The sequence below is a fragment of the Suncus etruscus genome, chromosome 9, assembly GCF_024139225.1.
Source record: "Suncus etruscus isolate mSunEtr1 chromosome 9, mSunEtr1.pri.cur, whole genome shotgun sequence".
NCBI lineage: Eukaryota > Metazoa > Chordata > Mammalia > Eulipotyphla > Soricidae > Suncus > Suncus etruscus.
Window position 1 is genome coordinate 25,424,058 of NC_064856.1, and position 22,236 is coordinate 25,446,293.

A 22,236-nucleotide genomic window follows, 5' to 3' on the forward strand; every position below is an offset into this window, starting at 1 on the left:
TCATTTGGTAGACGGTAGTCCTTGTGGCTTTTCAGAGGAATTTATATTAACCTGAGAACAGGAAGAACGAGATCAAGTTAATAATTGAAAGAAAGGCACTTGTTCCCTAATATATGAGATATACATATATATGCTTTGGGGGAAATGGAAGTAAGTTATTTAAAAGGACAGTAAGTTACTTCAAAAGGCCTTTTGCACATTCCTTTGAGACTAGTACATATTCAACATTCTCAAATAATTGCCTGTCTCCCTTTTTAGCCGAAGGCTTTCTTTTCCATATCTTTTCAACAGCAACTATGTAGTTAACATTTTGTTTCAGGATATGTGTGTGTTTGAAGAAATCCTTTTTTTTTTTTTTTAATTTTGATCATATCTGGCTTACTGCTTGGAGGGGTCTATGCTGTTCCTGTAGGTGGGGGAGACTCAATGCAAAGTATGTGCTCCTCTAGCCTATTGAGCTATCTCCCCAGCCCTAATTGCATAGTTTCTTTTTTTGCTGGGGAGAGGGGCAACACTCCACAACCCAGAAGTGCTGGGGCTTACCCCCCGGTTTTGTGTTTAGGGATCACTCCTGGCACTGGACCATATGGGGTACCAGGAATCAAAGTGTGGCTGTGTGCAAGACAAGTGTGCTCCGCATGGCACAATCTTTTCAGCCCTGAAATTCTTCCATTTCTCTCAATAAAGCTCATTTCCCATGTAAGAAGCAGATTTTCCTTGTGAATTTAGTTAAAAATCCATCTTTAGGGGGCCCAGAACAGTGGCTCAAGTGGTAGGGCGTTTGCCTTGCATTAGGATGTTTGCCTTGCATGCGCTAACCTAGGACGTCAGATCCCTCAGAGTCCCAAATGGTCCCCTAAGCCAGAAGCGATTTCTGAGTACATAGCCAGGAGTAACCCCTGAGTATCACCTGGTGTGGTCCAAAACTTAAAAAACAAAACTATGTGCCCTCAAGAAGTTAAGGTAGGGGCCGGGCGGTGGCGCTAAAGGTAAGGTGCCTGCCTTGCCAGCACTAGCCTAGGACGGACCGCGGTTTGATCTCCCGGTGTCCCATATGGTCCCCCAAGCCAGGAGCAACTTCTGAGCGCATAGCCAGGAGTAACCCCTGAGCGTCAAACGGGTGTGGCCCAAAAACCAAAAAAAAAAAAAAAAAAGAAGTTAAGGTAGTCAGGGAGAAGGTAAAGCCATCTTTAGTTCTGGTCTCACCTTGTTTTCAGTAAGGAACATGAGCTCTAGTCTGCAGCTGAGGTATTTTTTCATTTTTTTGCCTATAAGCATCAGTTATTCCCCAATTTTTTCTTTCTCCTTCACTAGTTTTTGGCGTCCTCCAATGATTAAAGGTGCCAGCACTAAGAATGAAAGTTGGAAAGAGGGGGCTGGAGAGGTGGCGCTAGAGGTAAGGTGTCTGCCTTGCAAGCGCTAGCCAAGGAAGCACCGTGGTTCCATCCCCCGGTGTCCCATATGGTCCCCCAAGCCAGGGGCAATTTCTGAGCACTTAGCCTGGAGTAACCCCTGAGCATCAAACGGGTGTGGCCCCCCCCCCAAAAAAAAAGAAAGTTGGAGAGAGAAAAAGTTTGAGGTCATCAACTCTAATCCCTGAGTTCATGCACAATCACTTCGGCAGCATCTCTTCTAGGTGGGACTTCCAGCCTCCAAAGCAGCTTCTTTCATTAGAACATCCTCAATAGGAGGTTTTTTTTGTTTGTTTGTTTGTTTTTAACCCCAGTTGTGGAGGGCAGGAAAACATTTTTTTTTTCTCCATCAAATTAGGCTGCAGGCGGCCCGGAGAGATAGCACAGTGGCGTTTGCCTTGCAAGCAGCTGATCCAGGACCAAAGGTGGTTGGTTCGAATCCCGGTGTCCCATATGGTCCCCCATGCCTGCCAGGAGCTATTTCTGAGCAGACAGCCAGGAGTAACCCCTGAGCACCGCCGGGTGTGACCCAAAAACCAAAAAAAAAAAAAAAAGTTAAAAAAAAAATTAGGCTGCAGGCTTTTGTACCATCCTGACAAAGAGACCCAAGTTAAAAATTTGTAGAGGAGAGATAAAACAAGGGAAGGAGTTTAGGCTTGGGGGTGTGAGGGAGGCAGACTGTGGAATGTAAATAAAAGGAAGAAACCAATGGAAGATAAGATTGTTTTGTAAAGTTTGGATTCCTCTCACTGATAAAGAGTTCAGAATTGTAATTAACTTCAGTCCTTCCTGGCCCAGGCAGGAGGTGTATACCTCCACAAAAAGAATTATTTTGTTTGTGGTTTTTTGGGGGTTTTGGGCTAACACCCAAAACTGTCCGCTCAGAAATAGCCCCTGGCAGGCACGGGGGGGGGGGGGGGACTATATGGGACACTGTATTCGAACCAACCACCTTTGGTCCTGGATCTGTGCTTGCAAGGCAAACACTGCTGTGCTATCTCTCCGGGCCCCACAAAAAGAATTTTAATTTGTTTTTGTTCTGGTGTCACACTGGAGGCTGTGCTGTGGATCTGCTCTTGACTCTGGTCTCTGGATGTGGGCAGTGTCTAGGAACCATGCTGGGCTTCCTGCAAGCACACTGTGTGTTGGCCATTCTCTTCACCCACATAAGAAATGAGGACTCCCATGGGGCCGGAGCGAGAGCGCAGCAGTAAGGCCTTTGCCTTGCACTTGGCCAATACAGGTCGGAACCCGGTTCGTATCCTGGCATCCCATATGGTCCTCCGAGCCTGCCAGGACGACTTCTGAGCACAGAGCCATGAGTAACTCCTGAGAGCCGCCAGGTGTGACCCAAAGACAAAAAAAAAAAAAAAAAAAAAAAAAGAAGGAAGGAAGGAAGGGAAGAAGGAAGGAAGAAATGAGGACCCTGTGGATAGTTGATTTTTAAAATTATTGGTCCTTAGTACAAGGTTGGGCTAGGATTGGTTGTAGCTCAAATGTAGTATCAGAGAGCCGAATGGGATGCAGCCCCCAGAACCAGAGTGGTGTCATTTGGCCATCTGGCAGCTTCTGTTTAGTTTTATGTAATTCCTGGCATTTCCCCCTTTGGTCTGGTTCCAGGAACTGGCTGTATACCTTAAAACTGCAGCCTGTCAGTGGCGGGAGAGATAGCATGAAGGTAAGGTGTTTGCCTCACATGCAGAAGAAGGTCAGTGGTTTGAATCCCGGCATCCCATATGGTTCCCTGAGCCTGCCAGGAACGATTTCTGAGCGTAGAGCCAGGAGTAACCCCTAAGCACTGCCGGGCGTGACCCAAAAACCAAAAAAAAAAAAAAAAAAGCAAAAACGAAAAAACAAAACAATACTGCAGCCTGTCATGTTGCTTTTTAGGCTCATAGCAAAGTAGTCAGGTTTACAATGTGTAACTTCCTCAAGCAAGCAGAGTACAGAAGCCAAAGCAATGTTTTCTCTAAAGGCACACCATATTCTGTTTGTTTTTGGTTTTGTTTTGTTTTGGTTTTGTTTTTTTTGGTCACACCCAGTGGTGCTCAGGGTTACTCCTGGCTCTGCTCAGAAGTCGCTCCTGGCAGGCTCAGGGGACCATATGGGATGCCAGGGATAGTCGTTCGAGTCCAAGGCAAATGCCCTACTGCTTTGCTATCACTCCCGCCAAGGCACACATTTTAACTTCAACACTTAGGTTACAGTTAATTCTAAATCTTGGATCCTAACAGCACCAGGTTCAATCCACTGACACCTCATGGACCCATAAGCACTGCTGGGAGTGATCCCTGAACACCGCTGGATCTGATCCCTTTCTGCTCAAATAGACATACAATTCAAATAAAAACAACACTGCAAATGAACACAGTAAAAATGTACTATCTTAAACCTATATGTCTTTGCAGTTTATATATATGGAAAGATGCCACCTTATAGAAATTATCACCCCCCTTTTTACCCATGGTAGCAATCCAACTACATATTATTGCACAGTTTTTTTTTTTCACTTAACATATTCATTCATCCAATAAATATTTACAAAGCTCTTCGGTGTGCCAGGTTCTCTTCTTAGACAAGTGAAAACTGTAGGAATCAAACCTCCTTTCCTTGAAAGAGCTTCTGCCTTAGGGAAACAGACAAACAAAAAGCCAAATACTCCGTGTCAGATCCAAGCAAGAACAGTGGAAGAAAAATCAAGCAGGAGAGAAAAATAAAGAGCTGATGGGGTGTGATCAGGACAGGTAGGGTGTGGTCAGGATTTGAGTTGAGACACCAAAGATGTGAGGAGTCACTCAATTATCTGGAGGAAAAGTGGCCACCAGGTGGCACAACAAGAGACAAAAGTGTACCTGACTTAAAACCTGTGAATTCAGGGTAAAAGGTGCTATAGTACAACTGCTAGGACACTTTCCTTGCTCATGGATGCCAGGAGTGGTTCGAGTTACAGAGCCAAGAGTAACCGCAGAGCCGAGAGTAACTTCGATTTTTATTTAAATCTAATAGAAATACTATTAAAAATATTAAAAATACTATTTCCAGATTGATAGTACAGCAGGTAGGGAGGTTGCCTTGCACGTGGCTGACCCAGGTTTGGTCCCTAGCACCTTTTATTGTCCCTGAATCATTACCAGTAGTGATTCCAGAGTGCAGAGCCAGGTGTAACCCCTGAGCATTACCAGGTTTTTTTTTTTTTGGTTTTTGGGTCATACCTGGCAGCACTCAGGGGTTACTCCTGGCTCTATGCTCAGAAATCGCCCCGTCAAGCACGGGGGACCATATGAGATGCCGGGATTTGAACCACCGTCCTTCTGCATGTAAGGCAAACGCCTTACCTCCATGCTATTTCGCTGGTCCCCAAGGTCCAAAATCTTTTTTTTTTTTTTTTCCAAAATCTTCAAAGAAGTCTAGAGCAGAAAGAAATAATCAAGTGGACATTTAAAAAACAAAGCTTGGCGGAGAATAGATGGCCCAAGTTGGAAGATAATTCTGAGATGGGCCCGGAGAGATAGCACAGCTTTGCCTTACAAGCAGAGATCCAGGAACTAAGGTGGTTGGTTCTTCGAATCCCTGTGTCCCATATGGTCCTCCGTGCCTGCCAGGAGCTATTTCTGAGCAGACAGCCAGGAGTAACCCCTGAGCACTGCCGGGTGTGGCCCAAAAACAAACAAACAAACAAAAGAGTTCTGAAGATATGGGGCCAGAAAGATAGCATAGTGGTATGGCGTTTGCCTTGCAAGCAGCCAACCCAGGACCAACGGTGGTTTGAATCCCAGCATCCCATATGGTCCCCCGAGCCTGCCAGGACCGATTTCTGAGTGGTGAGCCAAGAGTAACCCCTGACACCAGGTGTGTCCCAAAAACCAAAAAATAAATAAAAATAAAAATTCTGAGATATGGTACATTGAGTATGAGCTTTACTTTGCACAGCGATACTCAGCACCACAGCAGTGATTTTTCAGCAGTATGCCAGAAGCAATTCCTGATCACAGCAGGGTGTGACCTCCGAAAAGCAAACAAAACCAAAAAATAGTGAATTCAAGGGTAGGAACGGTTAAGAAAAGTTCTGCATCTATAGCTCTAGTCACCTCCTTTATTAGCTTTTGATATAGTAATCCATTTTAGAAGCAACATAATTTATTTACTCAATCCTCTTCCGTGTCAATAGGCTGATTGCAATCTCTTTGCTATTACAATGAAGCAGTGAATTTCTTTTTAGCTCTTATGCGTCACGAGTCAAATGATTTTCAAGATTCAAATTAAACCTATCACTATTCAGATTCGATTCAAATCTACTTCTAGGTTGTTGTTGTTGTTGTTGTTGTTGTTTGGAGGAATGGTGATGCATACGGTGGGTGGTGGTGGTGCATACTGCGTGGTACCTGTGTACTCCAGGATCATTTCTGGAGTCTTGAAGGAACTGAACTGGCATCTTTCACGTACAACGATATCTTTCTGGTCCAAAAGATGTTTCTCATCTTGAACCCCTCAAAAACAAGCTATGATAGTAGTCTTTGATACCACCACCCATCCTTTTGGGAATTGAAAAAAGAGAGGGATTCGTCATCCCTTCCCCACACACACATATTCGTGTTTTTGTTTGTTTGTTTGTTTGTTTAGTTTGTTGGCCACACCTGGCGGCGCTCAGGGGTTACTACTGGCTCTGCTCTCAGAAGCCACTCCTGGCAGGCTCAGGGTACATGGAATGCTGGGGATCGAATCCGGGTCGGCCGCGTAGCAAGGCAAAAAGCTCTCCCCACTGTGCTATCGCACTGGACCCACATCCATTTTCTTAATTTTGCTATTCTCTAGAGGTCTCCATCTCAGGTTACAGAGAGAAACTGAGGCACCGGCATCATTAGAAGCCCCAAATTCTCCCCAGGGCCTTGCAGTTGCCTCTTCCACATACATTCCCGTCTTTCCCTCGGCCCTCGGGTTCCAATACGGCCGGCTAAACCCTCACTCGGGTTGAGCTGAACTGCTCAAGCCGCGACATTCCTTCCAGGCGCGTTCCCTCCTCCGCCAGCTGTGAACAGCTGCTGGGAAGGAACGCTAACCGTTCGGTCCCCTCCGAGCCGCCGTAGCGCCAGTCGCCGGAGTTGGGCCTTTCGGGTCGCCAAGGCAACGGGCTCCGCTGCGCGGCGGGCGCCTGGCAGCCCGGGGGAGGCGCTGCGGGCAGCGGGCCCGCTAGCAGAGGCGGCGGCGAGGCAGGTGAGCTGGGGCTGAGCGGGCGATCGCGGCCCCCACGCGCCGCCCCCCGCGTCCACCCTTAGCTCCAGAGAAGATCTGGGCGGCCGGGGACCCCCCCGGGAAGGCGGTGGGGGCCGCTTCTTTGTTCCCCCCACCCCACCCCACTTTCCCCACCCGCCCAGCGCGGAGCGGCGCCCCCCCTGCTGCCCTTGGGTCCCCATGGCTCTGGGAGGAGAGGGGTGGGCTTGGAGCTGGAGGCTTGTTTGGGAGCCCTGGCTTGAGCGGGTCCCAAAGTTTCTTAAGCAGAAAGAAAACCCTCCTTCTGGAGGGGTCGGGGAACAACTCGCAACTGCTGGCAATGTCTGTCCCTGCCACTGTCTGGGGTTTGAGTGGTCTCCTTCCCAAAATGGGGTGCATGACGGAGAGCCTCTGGTTTGTTTAGAGGGCTCCTGCAAGGCTCACCTACGGCTCCCTCACCCTGGTAGGTAATTCTGCAATCCGTGGCAGTTTTTATTCTTACTCCCCATCCCAGGAGGTCCACATTGAGCAGGAACTGGTGTCACCAAGGGTCGGGAGACAGTGAACTAGGAAGCCAGGGCACTCTGGAGGTAGACCTAGACACAGGCTAATGCACTCACTGTATGTGGTTGGGGGCCCAGCAATGATCTTGAACACGTAGGGGACTGCGAATACCCAGACAAGGCACTTAACCCAGATCTTCAGGGATGAGGTTGGAGGAGGATAGCCAGAGAGAGGATCTGAAGGAAGGTTACTTCCTGAGGACCCTCAGAGTTTCCAGGCCAGCTGCAGAATGCATACATAGCGTTCCAAGCACAGACCTTCGTGTGCACGACCAGGTCTGGGGGAGACGTGCACGACCAGGTCTGGGGGAGACGTGCACAGAGTTTCAGAGTGGGGATGGGGACAGACACAGAAGCGAAAACATTCTGGTTAGAGGGTGTTTGAGATGTAAGTGGAGGCCCTTCCCTTGTGTTTTCTGGTCAAATCTTGAGGTTTGGGGGCTCCATCTCAGAAAACAATATCAAAGGATTTTTGTTTTCGTTTGGTTTGGGGTAACACCTGATGGTGTTCAAGGCTTAGTCTGTACTCTGTGCTCAGGGATCACTTCTGTACTATCTCTCTGTCCCCTTCCCCCAAAAATTTTAAGCCGTTGTTGTGGTTATGTTGTGTTTGTGTGATCAGAGATAGGACTTCAGAAATATCAGGAATGTTTTGGTGGTGGTGGTTCTCTCTCAGTTTCATCATTCCTCGGGTATGTTTTCCACATAGTAGCCATTCATTTATGGGGATTCAAAAAATAAAAATAGGGTGGCACTGTGTGGGTAAGATTGGGGTCAGATTCTGCCCTATGACTTGTCTCGCCAAGGGGAATTCCAGTATTACTTCACTCAATGCTTGTCAGTATGGAAGGAGACTTCGCCACAGGATTTTTTTTTTTTAAACCCAGTTCATGCAGGACAACTCTGATTCCACTCTCAGAAGAACTATTCATTTCTACTTCAATCACATGAGGAGGAAATGGCCAGGGACCTAGGAAGAAAACTCAGAGAGCGTAGTTCTAAAAACCAGAGGAGGAGGTCAGCTTTGCTGGCTGCTGAGAGATTTCAAGTGACATAAGCTAAATACAAAGTATGTGTTTGCTGTGGATAAACAGAAAGGAGAGGTCACTGGGGACCTAATGGAGCAGATCTGGTGAGCTGGTGGTGGGAGTGGAACCGAGAACAGCGCAGCTTCCAAAGGTTCTGTGGAGTGGATCAGTGGGCTGAGGCGAGAGTGGGAGGTGGGAAAGTAAAGACAAAGTGTAGGCAGCTCAAAGAAGTTTGCTGGGAAGGGGAAGGAGAGAGAAGGCTGGAGAGCGATTTGGTTATGAGGTAAAGTGTTTTTAAGCAGGAGGCAAGAGATGTGAGAGGATTCAAAAGTGGAGGGCAAAGAGCCAGGAGTGAGGAGAAGCTGAGAAAGTAATTGGAGGCAAAGGGAAACCCCGAGCACTCTGCCTTCCTGTGGTCAGAGTGAATGAATAGAAGGGCCTCAGCTCTGTTGTCTCGGTGGAGTCTGGTTTCCACATGTTTTCCGAATAGTGAGATCCAAAGTGAGGGCCACAAAGAAACACCAGTGTGACCGGCGAGGAAAAAAAGAAGATATAAGACAGTGGGGACAGAGGATATTCTTTTTTTTTTGGGGGGGGGGCACACCCAGTGACACTCAGGGGCTGGATATACACTCAGAAATCGCTCCTGGCTTGGGGGACTATAAGGGATGCTGGAGGATTGAACTGCAGTCATGCAAGGCAGATGCCTTACCGACTTCGCAACCTCTCAGGCCCCAACAGAGGCTATTCTTATTGAGCTTTTCATACACTTATCTCAATTCATGGTTTGATTTTTAACACAATAGCCTGAGCATTTTGTAAGCCTTTCTAGCTTAAGGATAAGGAAACAGGTTCATCCAGAGTTTGAATTCAGGTCTGCCCGAATGCAGAACTTTGACTCTTTTGTTTGTTTGTTTTTTGGGGGCCACACTCAGCAGCTCTCACTCCTGTCAGGCTTGGGGTACCATGTGGGATGCCAGTGATTGAACCTGAGTCTGCCATGTGCAAGGTAAATGCCCTATCTGACTCTTAATCACTAACTACCCTTATGATGTGATTGTCTACCATGATAAGATTATCTGCTTGGGAGTGCACATGAGAATTAAGTGAGTAAAATACTTTATATTATAAGGTTAAGAGAAGAGGGAGCTCCAAGTAGACAAATCACAGAGCTTTTTAGCAAGCAGTAGCAGTCAGCAAGTGTAATTATGGGGGAAATGACAGCACTATGAAAAATGGAATATTATTAAATATGTCCAGCCATGTCATATAGAATGGAAACTGGCTAGAGGGAAGGGGGATGAGTGTTTGGGTAAAGGGGAGGTATGTTTTCTTTGAGAAAATCAGGGTATTAATACCAGAAAAAAACACATGTAAGAAGCCAGACAGATGTCTGTCATAAGGCACAATAGTAAGATATTCAAAGATGTTGACTCTAGAGCTTTTATAATGTTGAAGAATTAAGGACAGACTGGGTAAGTGCTAGAGCCACGTGATGTGATCTTTCAGCCATTAGGAAAGAATGAAGTGGGAACGATATGAGAATGTTTACATCAGATGGTTAGGTGTGAAAGCGGATTATATGTTCCTGTTTGTGTGTCTATTTTCATCTTTTCTAATTTTTAAGTGTATACATACATATAGTCAGAAAAATGTCTAGAAAGATTAGTTTTGAAGGAAAAAAAAAAGATTAGTTTTGTTTTTTGCTTTTTGGGCCACACCCAGTGACAGTCAGGGGTTACTTCTGGCTATGCGCTCAGAAATTGCTCCTGGCTTGGGGGACCATATGGGACGCTGGGGGATCGAACTGTGGTCCGTTCTAGATTAGCATGTGCAAGGCAAATACCCTAGCACTTGTGACACCACTCTGGCCCCAGATTAGTTCTTTTTTTGGGGGGAGGTGTCACACCCAGTGGTGCTCAGGGGTTACTCCTGGCTCTTTGCTCAGAAATCACTCCTGGCAGGCACGGAGATCATATGGGATGCCGGGATTCAAATCAACATCTGTCCCGGGTCAGCTGCTTGCAAGGCAAACACCCTACTGCTGTGCTCTCTCTCCTGCCCCCAGATTAGTTCTTTTTAAAAAAATTTTTTGTGTATATGACCATACCCAGCAGTGCTCAGGACTTAATTCTGGCTCTGTTCTTAAGGATAACTCCTGGTGGGACTCAGGGATCCCTCTGGGGTGACAGGGTTTGAATCCACTTGGTCGTTGCAAAGCAAGTGTCCTTTCCACTGTACTATCTCTCCAGACTCTAAAGGTTTTTTTTTTTTTTTTTTTTTTTTTTTAACTTATAGTAAGATTCCCATAACATAAAATTTATCCTCTGACTCATTGGTAAGGAGTGATTTGGACCACATTCAACTATGTTCAGAGCTTACTTCTGGATCTGTACTCAGGGAACATACGTGATAGTGCTTATGGGATTATATGCGGTGCTGGGGTTTGAATAGGGTCATCTGTGTGCAAGGTAAGTGCTTTACGACTGTACTAATTCTTTGGACCCACAGTTGACCCTTTTTTGTTGGGGAGGGAAGGTTTGGGCCACACCTGACCAATAATCAGGGCTTTTTCCTGACTGTGCTCAGAGATCACTCAGATAAGTCTTGGGCAATCATAAGGGGTATCCAGGATAGAAATAGGGTTGGCCACATGCAAGGTAAGCTACCTTACTAATTCTCTACTTTTTTGACCCATTAAAAAAAAAAGTTTTAATGAATAATTTTTTATTAAAAATTTTGGGTTTTTTTTGGGGGGTGTGACACCTGGCAGTGCTCAGGGGTTACTCCTGGCTCAATGCTCTGACATCATCCTGGCTCAATGCTCTGACATCACTCCTGGAAGGCTCATTGGACCATGTGGGTTGCCGGAATTTGAACCACTGTCCTTCTGCATGCAAGGCAAACACTCTACCGCCATGCTATCTCTCCGGCCCCATGAATACTTTTTTTTTTTTATTGAATCACTGTAACAGTACAATTCAGTAGGTTTAATTACATTCACATTGTTGTGACATTTTCAGGACTTCATCTTCATGCAAAGCTGATTATTCATGAAGCAACTCCTCATTTCTCTTAACAAAAATCCTCTCTCCCCTAAAGCCCTAGTAACCACTCTTCTGCTCTATGTTTCTGTAAATAAATTGGAACTACTCTAGGGGCTTCAAGTAAGTATCATACAATGCTTGTCCTTTGTAGCTTGCTTATTTCATTTATTCAAATGTCTTCTTGGCTCCTCTGTGTTGACGTTTGTGTCAGTGTTTTACTTCCTTTTCAACATTGAATGAGCCTCATGCACTCCCTGCTTATTCTGTTTATGATTATCCATAGAATGGACACTGAGTTGTTCCCCTTTTAGCTGTTGTGATTCATGCAGCTGTGATCATGAGTATACTTGAAAGTTCTTTTTGTCTGTTTCTTGAGGTCTGGGGAGAACTTTACTCCTTTTCTTCTTGCTATATATTTCTCAACAAGTTTGAAAAACTTTCATAATCAGAATAAGCAATAAAGATATATATCTATACATATATATGTGTATATATATCCTGTTTGGGGAGATGGAAAAGTCAGGGAGAGGCAATGAGTGGCTGTAGGAATGGAATGGAGATAGCAGATTTGGGAGAAGCACCTTGAGAATCAACAGGACTTGAGAACTGGGTAAGGCAGGGAACAGTAGAAAATGAATCATACTCAACCTGTGCTGAGAAAGGGCTTCAATCCCTGAGAAGAGGGAGGAAATAGGCAGGATATCCACTGATGGTTTGGGTGAGCTGAGCTTTTGAGGGAATCTGTTGAGAGGAAAAGAAGTAACTGAATCATATTTGAATTGTAGAAAAATCATCCAAACTTCATCCAACCCCTTCTGCAAATTGCAGGCTGTTATGCCAAAGTTCATTTTGTGTTACTGGACTGGATCCTCAATTTCAGTAAGAAGGCTAAGCCTTCTTACTGAAAGATATCCTTTTTTCCTAAAAGCATCTGGGTTGTTTAAAGTAAAGGTCTATTTAGAGTACATTGATCCCTAATTGAGCTCAGTTTAATTTCAATAGCCGCCTTTTGACAAAATATTATCTTTTACAGAGAAAATAGGAATAATTAGGAAAGTAAACAAGAAATGGAATCAACTCAAGTTCGCAAATTGCCATGTATTACAAATGTCTTGAATATGCACCTTTAGAGAATAAATAAACTGCATACACAGTCAACACTTTCTTAGTAAAGAGTTCTTTATAAAATAGGATGTCTTGAATTCAAATGGATCTGTTCTTATTAACTCTCTTTCTTCCTATAAGCCTGTAAATATCCCGCTGCTTCCAGAACATCGCAGATGGGAAACTGACTATTGTATTAACATTTGTGAGGAGTTTTTGAGTTTTTCAGAGTTGGATTTCCAAAAGATATGAATCCATGATCTTCTTTTTTTTTTTTTTTTTTTTTGGTTTTTGGGCCACACCCGGTGACGCTCAGGGGTTACTTCTGGCTATGCGCTCAGAAGTCGCTCCTGGCTTGGGGATCGAACCGCGGTCCGTCTCCTAGGCTAGCGCAGGTAAGGCAGGCACCTTACCTCGAGCGCCACCGCCCGGCCCGAATCCATGATCTTCTATCTTTGCTTTCGTTTTGTGAAGTATAGAGTCTGATTTCCATTTTCAGGGGAGAAAATTGAAGATCAGATACTTTAAGAAATATCTTAGTTTCTTTATCTAATAAATCCTGAAATTTTGAATTGAATGTATTAAACATTCACAAAAATACTAGGGATAATATAACAAACATCCGTATACCCATCCCCTAGCCTCAACTCATTCCTGTCTTGGATTTTTTGGGGCACCATACCTGGAAGTGTTTGGGACCACTCCCCATATCTATTTGGTATTCAGTTTCTCAACTGCATCACCCATAAATGTTTTTTGATAATTGGCTTGTTTGAATTGGGACCACACATTCCATCAATTAATTCCTTCCTTCCTTCCTTCCTTCCTTCCTTCCTTCCTTCCTTCCTTCCTTCCTTCCTTCCTTCCTTCCTTCCTTCCTTCCTTCCTTCCTTCCTTCCTTCCTTCCTTCCTTCCTTCCTTCCTTCCCTCCCTCCTTCCTTCCTTCCTTCCCTCCCTCCCTCCCTCCCTCCTTCCTTCCCTCCCTCCCTCCTTCCTTCTTTACTTCCCTCTCTCCTTCCCTCTCCCTCCCTCTCCTTCCCTCTCTTTCCCTCCCTCTCTCTCCCTCTCCCTCCCTCTCTCTTCCTCCCTCTCTATCCCTCTCTCTTTCTCCCTCTCCCTCCCTCTCTCTCCTCCCTCTCTCTATCTCCCCCCCCTCACACACACACACACACACACACACACACACACACACATCTGGCAGTCTCAGGGCTTTCTCCTGGCTCCATGTTCAGAGCTCCCTTTCCAGGGCTTGGGGTGGGGGAGGGGGACATTCCTATGGAGTTTTGGTGATTGCACCCCAGATTGGCCACGTGCAGATGAACTATGGCTCCAGCCCCTGATTGATAGTTTGGTCAATCTTTTAATCTGTAGTAATTTCTCCTTTACCATCTCCTCAACTCTTTTTCCTTTTATATACAAAAACAGTCAAGCCATCTGTCCTATGCCTCTTTTCACTCTCTGGAATTGGCTGACTGCATCCCACTCATGTCCTCTATTTTTCTTTTTTTCCTCTGGCCATGCTTTGTGGGTAGTGCTATGCTACATGCAAGCAGGCAGGAAAGCCAAGCTGTGATTCTGTGTGTGAGATGGGGTTCAGGGGTTGGGAACAAGTTTTAACCGCAAATTTCTTATGACTTTCTGGCTAAACACTTTAGCTATGGCTGACCACTGCATAGATCTTTGATTTCATTGTGTATGCGGCACTCATTCAGGTTCTGAAGCCACCCATGCTTTGCCTGTTCTATATCTCCTGAAAAGGAGTCATGGTATACCTTCCTGTATTATGCTTTAGCAAGTGGAGAAAAATACTTCTCCCCACGACAAAGCAACATTTTTCTTTTTAAGATTTTTGGTGTTTGGAATTAAACCTGGTTCTCATCTCTGTAAACCTATAGAGCTATAATTCCTTCACCCTCAACTTAATATATCCTTTTTTAACATTCATTTAATGATCTGTCCAGTATTGGTCACTCCCATTATTGCTTTCCAGGGTTGGTCTTCATATTGGCAGAACCACACAGTGGAGGAAAGGCCTAAATCAGTGTTTTCCAGACTGTTCCTAGCATTAAATAGGTTAAGGTATTATTTGCAGGAGGAGTTTCAGTATACATATTTGGGGGTGGTGGTGAGGGTGGGGGGCCACACCTGACAGTGCTCAGGAGCTTCTACTTTCTGTTTGTGTTTAGGGGACAATGAAGTACCAGGGTTTGAACCTGGATCCCCTGTTGATATTTTTGTTTTCTTTTCTTTTGGGGTCACACACCCAAAAAGCTCAATAACTACTCCTGGCTCTGTACTCATGGATCACTCTACTTTGTTTTGTTTTGTTTTGGGGTCACACCTGGCAGTGCTCAGGGGTTACTCTTGGCTCTGTGCTCAGAAGTCGCTCCTGGAAGGCTAGGGGGACCATATGGGATGCCAAGATTCAAACTGGGGTTCGCTCTGTGTTGGCCTTATTGCTGTGCTATCGCTCTGGCCCTGTCATGATCACTCTTGGTGGAGATTGGGTACCAGGGAGCAAACCTGGGTCAGCCATACAGGCAGACACCACCAATTTTTGTCAACAAAAACTGCACAAAATCTTTTGCCAATTAAGTTGCCTTTTCCTTTTCTCTTTTGGGACCACACTCAATGGTCTTAATGGAACCACTCCTGATTCTATGCTCAGAGGCATTTCCTGTGGTGCTCAGGCAATTATATGCAGTGTAAGGGATGGAGCCAAGGTTGGCTGCATGGAAGGCAGGTACTTTATTCCCTCTACTTGCTCTTTTGCCCTTTTTATTTTTCATTTAATTTTTATTTGTAATAAAGCAGTAACAGAGCCTTTTTTTTGGTCTTTGGCTTTTGGGTTTTGGTTCACACCTGGTAGTACTCAGGGGTTACTTCTACTCTGCGCTCAGAAATCACTCCTGGCAGGCTCGGGGGACCATATGGGATGATGGGAATCAAACCACCTTCTGTGCTGAGTAGGCTGTGTGCAAGGCAAACTCCCTACTGTTGTGCTATCTCTCTAGCCCCAACAGAGCCATTTTTATATTATAATGTACATTCTCTATTTGGAGAGCTCAGCTGCCTGTAGAATGACAGTGTCTTATACACTTGTCACTTAAAATGATAACTTCAGGTTTTCATAAAACAGTTTAAAAGGAAAATATGTAGTTGTGCTTGAGGCCGATTTAGGCAGTGTTTTTCCTTTAAGCAATTTTTTTTTTATAGCCAGCATGTTTTTAAGATTAAACTAAACTTTTTTTGGGGGGGAGGGACTACACCCAGCAGCATTCAGGAGTTACTCCTGGCTATGCCCTCAGAAATTGCTCCTGGCAGACTTAGGGGACTGGGATGCTAGAAATTGAACCTGGATCTATCCTGGGTTCTCTGCATGCAAGGCAGGCACCCTACCACTGTGCTATCACTTCAGCCCTAGACTAAACTTATACTTGATTATTTGTACCAAAGGGTAGCTACCTTCATACTCTATATTATCATATATCATATTATAATAATATAGAGTATGTTTCACCTGTCAAGAAAATTAATACAGTATGTATTATTTTAATTAATCTGAAACTGAATAAATTTCCTTGTGATTTTTTGCGGGGAAGTCTTCAACACAGAGTTCAGAGGAAGTGGGAGCCACACATGCGACACTTGGCCTTGTTATGCAGGCTAGATGGTTCAGTGCTTGGTGCTATTTTGAATGCTGTGTTATTGGGATTTCCAAGGTCATTCTGGCAGTGCTCAGGGGACTTGTGGTGCCAGAATAAAACTTGCAGTCCCTTGCACGCCTTGTGTTTTTTTTTTAATTAAAAGCAGAAGTGGTAGATCTTCTTGATAGAGAAGATGTTCTTGTGGATAATCTATTAAAATTCAAAGCACCAAGATTGAAAGAAACTGAAATATTTCCAGAGAGACTCATAAAATGGCTAAGCTTTCCTGTGTCCTTTGGGTCATTGTTCTTGGTTTGCCTAACCTTGCCAAGCACAATAACTCATAGAAGTATAGAGCAGGGGATGCGTACAAGTTTGACACAAAGAGCCAAAATTTTAAACTGTGAGAGTCAGAGAGTCACACCACACAGTGACCTGCCAAAACACTCACACAAAAGCATCTAATTTTAACAATAATCTATTAAACACATATTGCATTTTGCCATTTTGAGTGAGGGTAAAAATCTTGCAGGGATGGTGAGGGTGTGCTGCATCCTCCACACTCAGAACTAATGGCAAGATGTGACCCCATATGTGACACACGGGTCTCCCGCTTGCTGGCCTGTGTAGTTGTTTCCGAGGGATGGGAAACGGGAGGACGCAACCTGGGGGCAGGACTCCGCACTCGGAGATCTCTCCTCAGAGGTCCCTCCTCAGAAGCAGCAGAACAAAATCCAAACTTGCCAAAGAGCCACAGTATACAAAATAATGATAAGAGGCAAAGAGCCACATTCATTTTGGCCGGGAGCCCTTGTTCGCCACCCCTGGTATAGAGCAAGAACTTGGGAATCAGAGTAAACTTGAGTCAGGTACTCTTCCCTTACCAGCAAAATTGTTCATGAGGTTCTTTGAGAGGTAACCATGAAAAAACTTGGCTCTGCACAGGGTGAGAGCTCAAAGGGGTAGTGTATTTATTTATTTGATTAAGTAATTAATTAATTAATTAATTATTGTATTTTGGAAGCCTGGGTTGATTCTCAGCACTGTATGGTTCCCTGAGTACCACCAGAAAGACCCCCAATCCCTAAACTGGTTGTAGCTTCCAAACACCAGTGGGTGTGGCTCAAAACCCAAGAATAAAATAACAACAACATCTTGGTCACTTGCAAGTTCTCTACTCTCATTCCAGTTCCACACATTGACTTGCCCAGTGCTTCTGCATGACAATCAGAAGGAAAAGAAAAGCTGGTGATCCTAATTTTTGTCATCAGTTACACATAGTAATTTTACTTGCTTTCTTGTGTGCATGCAGTTTTAATATCCTCTGATTCTTGATGATCTCTGCTTGTTATACAGAAACCTGCACAAAAAACTCTTCTAAAATAGCTCAATATTTCCGAACTTGCTCTATTAAAACTCCTTTGTCAGGTCTGGTATGGAAGAGGAGCAGAAATAAACAAAGACCAATGCCAAGTCTTGTGTGTTCACTGGGAGAAACCTGCCTTACTTTCCTTTCTCACATATTTGAGTATCCCACCTATTCTGTTTCCTCCAAGATGAGTTCTTTGCAGTATACAGATCTGTACAGGAGTATCCAATTTGCACTTGTTGTAGCAGGACAGACTGTGGATAAAGTTGCTTGATAAAGCTTTATCTATGGTCACAGGCTTCTTCCCCTCAGATTCTATTGGTTAGCTGCTGCAGCTCAGGTGTCCAGCACTCACTATGACCCCCCTCATCCCCCAGGCACTCAGAAGATTCTCTTCCTCTGTTCTCCTAAGCATAAGAACTTTTCCCCCAAATCCCACAAAATAAGTCCTAGAGTTTTCTCGACCTAATTAAAGCTTTTCCTCATTCCTGAACCAATTCCCAAATCAGAGCAATATGCTGCCTTAACTAGGCTCTCAAATCCCCTTGTATAAGGGTGTGTCATCTCCAGGCTAATCAGGAATATAATTGAGTTCCTTGTTGGAAAAGAAGCTTATCTGTGAGCAGGAGTAATGTACCCAAGTAAATTGGTCATCAAGGATTTATGTTGGCTGCTGACAACCATGCTTTGAGTAAGACAAATTATTTTTCTTTCAGAAATCCCAACTCCAAAGTAGTTGGTCAGTTGCTGGCATGACAGTCTAGGGCAAGTAGGAAAGGGGAAGACAGGATACCCTGGAAAGCACCTTGTATCCCAACTGATATGTTAATTTTCTATCTCACTGTTTATTTTATTGGGGCTTTTTTAAAATTGCATTATTTCAGCACCATGGTTACAAATTTGTTCATTGTTGGATTTAAATCATACAGTGTACACCATCCTTTACCAGTGCACCCTTCCCATCACCATTACCAATATCTCCCTTTTCTTTCCCACCCCTGCCTTACTCTAGGGCAGGCAAATTGCTTTTCACCCTCTCCCTCTCCCCCCTCTATTTTTTTTTTTGTGTGTGTGTGTGGTTTTTGGGTCACACCCAGCAGTGCTCAGGGGAAACTCCTGGCTCCATGCTCAGAAATTTCTCCTGGCAGGCACGGGGGATCATATGGGAAGCCGGATTCGAACTGATGACCTTCTGCATGAAAGGCAAATGCCTTACCTCCATGCTATTTCTCTGGCCCAAAAAAACTCTTTTTTTTTTTTTTTGGATTTTCGGGCCACACCCGTTTGATGCTCAGGTGTCACTCCTGGCTAAGCACTCAGAAATTGCCTCTGGCTTGGGGGGGACCATATGGGACGCAGGGGATAGAAGGGCAGTCCTTCCTTGGCTAGCGCTTGCAAGGCAGACACCTTACCTCTAGCGCCACCTCCCCGGCCCCTCCCCCCTTTTCTTTTTACACTATGGTTTGCACTATTCTTAATGAAGAGGTGCCATTTTACAGGTGCTTTTGCCTGTTAATTTCTCCCCTTTCAGTGTGGATTTCTGTGTGTGTGTGTGTGTGTGTGTGTGTGTGTGTGTGTGTGTGTGTGTGTATTTTTAATTATATCTGTCATTTATACAGATAAATCATCTGGATTGTTCATTTCAATGTGGATTTCTTTTTTTTTTTTTTTTTTTGGTTTTTGGGCCACACCTGGCGGTGCTCAGGGGTTACTCCTGCCTGTCTGCTCAGAAATAGCTCCTGGCAGGCACAGGGGACCATATGGGACACCGGGATTCAAACCAATCACCTTTGGTCCTGGATTGGCTGCTTGCAAGGCAAACGCCACTCTGCTATCTCTCCGGGCCCTGGATTTCTTATCTAGAGTGATCAGTTCCATCTTTCATTGCCCTAGTAGATCCTTCCTTACTCTAGTTACACCTCACCGCTCTTTGAGGTGAGAGCTTTCTACCCTGGGCTGGACCTCCTAACCTTTGTCTCTATTGTTAAACTGTTTAAGACTATTGGAGCTTTTTTATTTTTTTTTATTTTTGAGCCACACCCAATAGTGTAAAAGTTTATTCCTGATTCTGTGCTCAGGGATCACATATGGGGATAATGTCCCTGGGATCAACCCAGGGGTAGAACGTGGGTTGGCAGTATGCAAGGCAAGAGCCATACTGGGTGCACTATTGCACTATCCCTTCACTGTCCACGGTGACCCATCCTTCTTTCCTCTTTTCCTTTCTTCCTTCCATTCTTCTTCCTTCCATTCTCCTTCCTCCCTTCTTCCCTCCCTTCCTCTCTCCCTACCACACATCCTTCCTCTTTTCTTCCTTTCTTGCCTGCCTTCCTACCTGCCTGCCTGCCTTCCCTCCCTCCCCCCATTATAGATCAAATCCAGTGCTTCAACTTGCAAAACTTGTGTTCCCTGGCCCCAAGTGAATATAATTTTTGCCATAGACACAAGGCAAGAGCACTTGCCAGAAGTACAGGAGTTATATGGCTAAGGAAGACAGAGAAAATGGCTCTGGCCAGGCATTGGAGACTGGCAGCCAGCCCCAGAAGCCATCCAAGAGTGTTGACTATACCTTCTGGCTTTTTTCACCCCCTAGAATAAAGCACTTGGGTCCAGAGAGTACAGGGATTAAGGCTGTACATGCAGCTGACTCCATATGGACCCCTAGTACTATCAGGAGTCAGTCCCAACCTAAATGTCAGAAGTGGCTTAACACCTTTTCCTCCTCTGCCCTAAATCTCCCAGCATTGCCAAGGAAATATCACTTCTTTAAGGGATCATTGCAGCAGTAGGGGTGGGCATGGAGACTTGTATTGCCTACTTTGGGAAACACTGGAATAGAGGATACCATTGTTGTGTATATAGTTGCTGTCTCCTTAGTTATGATTTTTAACCAGATAATGAGATCAACTCTTATATAGAGTTTTTCTTTTGTACTTCCATTTTACAATATGTTTCCCTTTATGTCAGTTAATATCATGTACAGTAGAAGTTTCTTAACTTGTCTCTACTTTAGTGCTAGACCAACAGATTCTCATTATAACACACTTAGTGTTTAATCCCTAGGGCCTTATCTTTGCAGGTCATGTTCTCACCATTGGAACATTTCCCAGGCCCCTAATTCATTGCTTTAACTGATAACTCTTTTTTTTTGTGTCTTAAAATTCTGTCATTATTGGGGCCGGGAAGGTGGCGCTAGAGCTAAGGTGTCTGCCTTACAAGCGCTAGCCAAGGAACGGACCGCGGTTCGATCCCCCGGCGTCCCATATGGTCCCCCCAAGCCAGGGGCGATTTCTGAGCACATAGCCAGGAGTAACCCCTGAGCGTCAAACGGGTGTGGCCCAAAAACCAAAAAAAAAAAAAAAAAAAAAATTCTGTCATTATCAAGGAGAGAGCATCTACTTTTTTTTAAATTGCTATATATTCATTACTAGTAGCAACTGAAATGAACAATCTCACCAAACCCAAGACATTCCTTTTTCCCCTCAGTATTGGTGGTGTTATCATTGGTGAGCTAGGGAACTTTCTCACAAGCTCAACACCTCTCATCAGTGTTATGATACCAGAACTCTTTTTTACTGAGAGGCCTCATTTTAGCCTGGAAACTGTTGATATGCCACAAAAGAGGACAACCCGGTGCATTCCAGCCCGAAATTTGCCTTTGGATTTAGCTCCAGTTCTTTTTATGAACTACTCTTGATTTTGTTTTGTTTTATTTTGGCCATACCTGGCCTCACTTAGGGGTTACTCCTGGCTCTGTGCTCAGAAATTACTTCTGGTAGGCTTGGGGACCATATGGGATGCTGGGAATCGAACCCATGTTGGTCCCAGGTCAGCCATTTGCATGACAAATGCCCTACACATGGTGCTCTTGCTCCGCCCCTCCTCTTAAATTTTAGGTAAAGCTTAGAGTTTAATACACCAAAGAGACTGGACTGTCCCAGAGAGGGAGGGGTAACTGAATGTGTTCTAATGTGACTTTTTTTTTTCCTAATTCAGAGTACTTTATTTGGGTTTTTCTTTATGTAGCCCTTAGAATAAAGTGTCTTTTGGGGGGTGGTAATGGGTCATGCTTGGTGGTAATCTGGGGTTACTCCTGGCTCTGCGCTCAGAAATCACTCCTGGCAGGCTTGGGGACCATATGGAATGCCGGGGTTCGAACTGGGGTCCATCCTAGGTTGGCCGCATGCAAGGCAAATGCCCTACTACTGTGCTCTCATTCCAGCCTTAAAGTGTCATTTTTATAATTAGTTTTTGCATTTATTTTGTGTCTGTGATTAAACTCAACTGAATGATGTGATTTGGAGTCCTCTGTTGGACCATAGCCTCTCCTAGTGACTGGTTACTCACTTTATACTCATATCTTACATAATTAGTCTCTCTCATGCCACTTCTTTGAATTCATTGTTGATGGTTAGACCTCACTTCTTCTTTAGGTTAAATTTCCTGTTAAATCAAAAATTGCTTCATGATTTTCAGATACAAAGAAAACAGGATTCAGCAATCTCTATTATCCACCATCTAACCGCAAAGCTTACCAGTGTTTAGAACCTGCATTGATCTGGGATAAAGGTAGAAATATGAAGTCTTTGGGGTGGTTGCTTTGGTTTTTGGGGGTTATATGAAGCAGGTGGACAGGGAAAGGTGACAGGATTCAGAGATGTAAACCAGCTTCTTCTCCTTTATAGGATTGACATGAAGGCAACTCACGTTGATACATGCATTGACATATGTATGGTACAAAGAGCAACCAATGCCCCACACCTGCTGAGAGCTGTTTATGCCCATTGCCATTGCTGCTATCACTGTCATCCACAGCTTCAGGGTGCTGAGTTTGTGACCTTGGCACTTGGTGGCTTTG

General features: G+C 44.7%; 1 protein-coding gene across 3 annotated transcripts in view; it reads left to right on the top strand.

The window, feature by feature from the left end:
• Positions 1-6,545: 6,545 nt before the first annotated feature.
• PKIG (cAMP-dependent protein kinase inhibitor gamma) overlaps positions 6,546-22,236 on the top strand; it is an 89,246-nt gene continuing 73,555 nt past the window's right edge. For 2 of the 3 annotated variants that reach the window (XM_049779439.1, XM_049779440.1), the window contains exon 1: positions 6,546-6,623. The gene's annotated coding sequence lies outside the window, so the exon portion shown is untranslated. Of the gene's footprint in view, positions 6,624-9,186; positions 9,221-22,236 lie in introns of those variants that run through there. The other variant, XM_049779441.1, reaches the window with a different exon arrangement.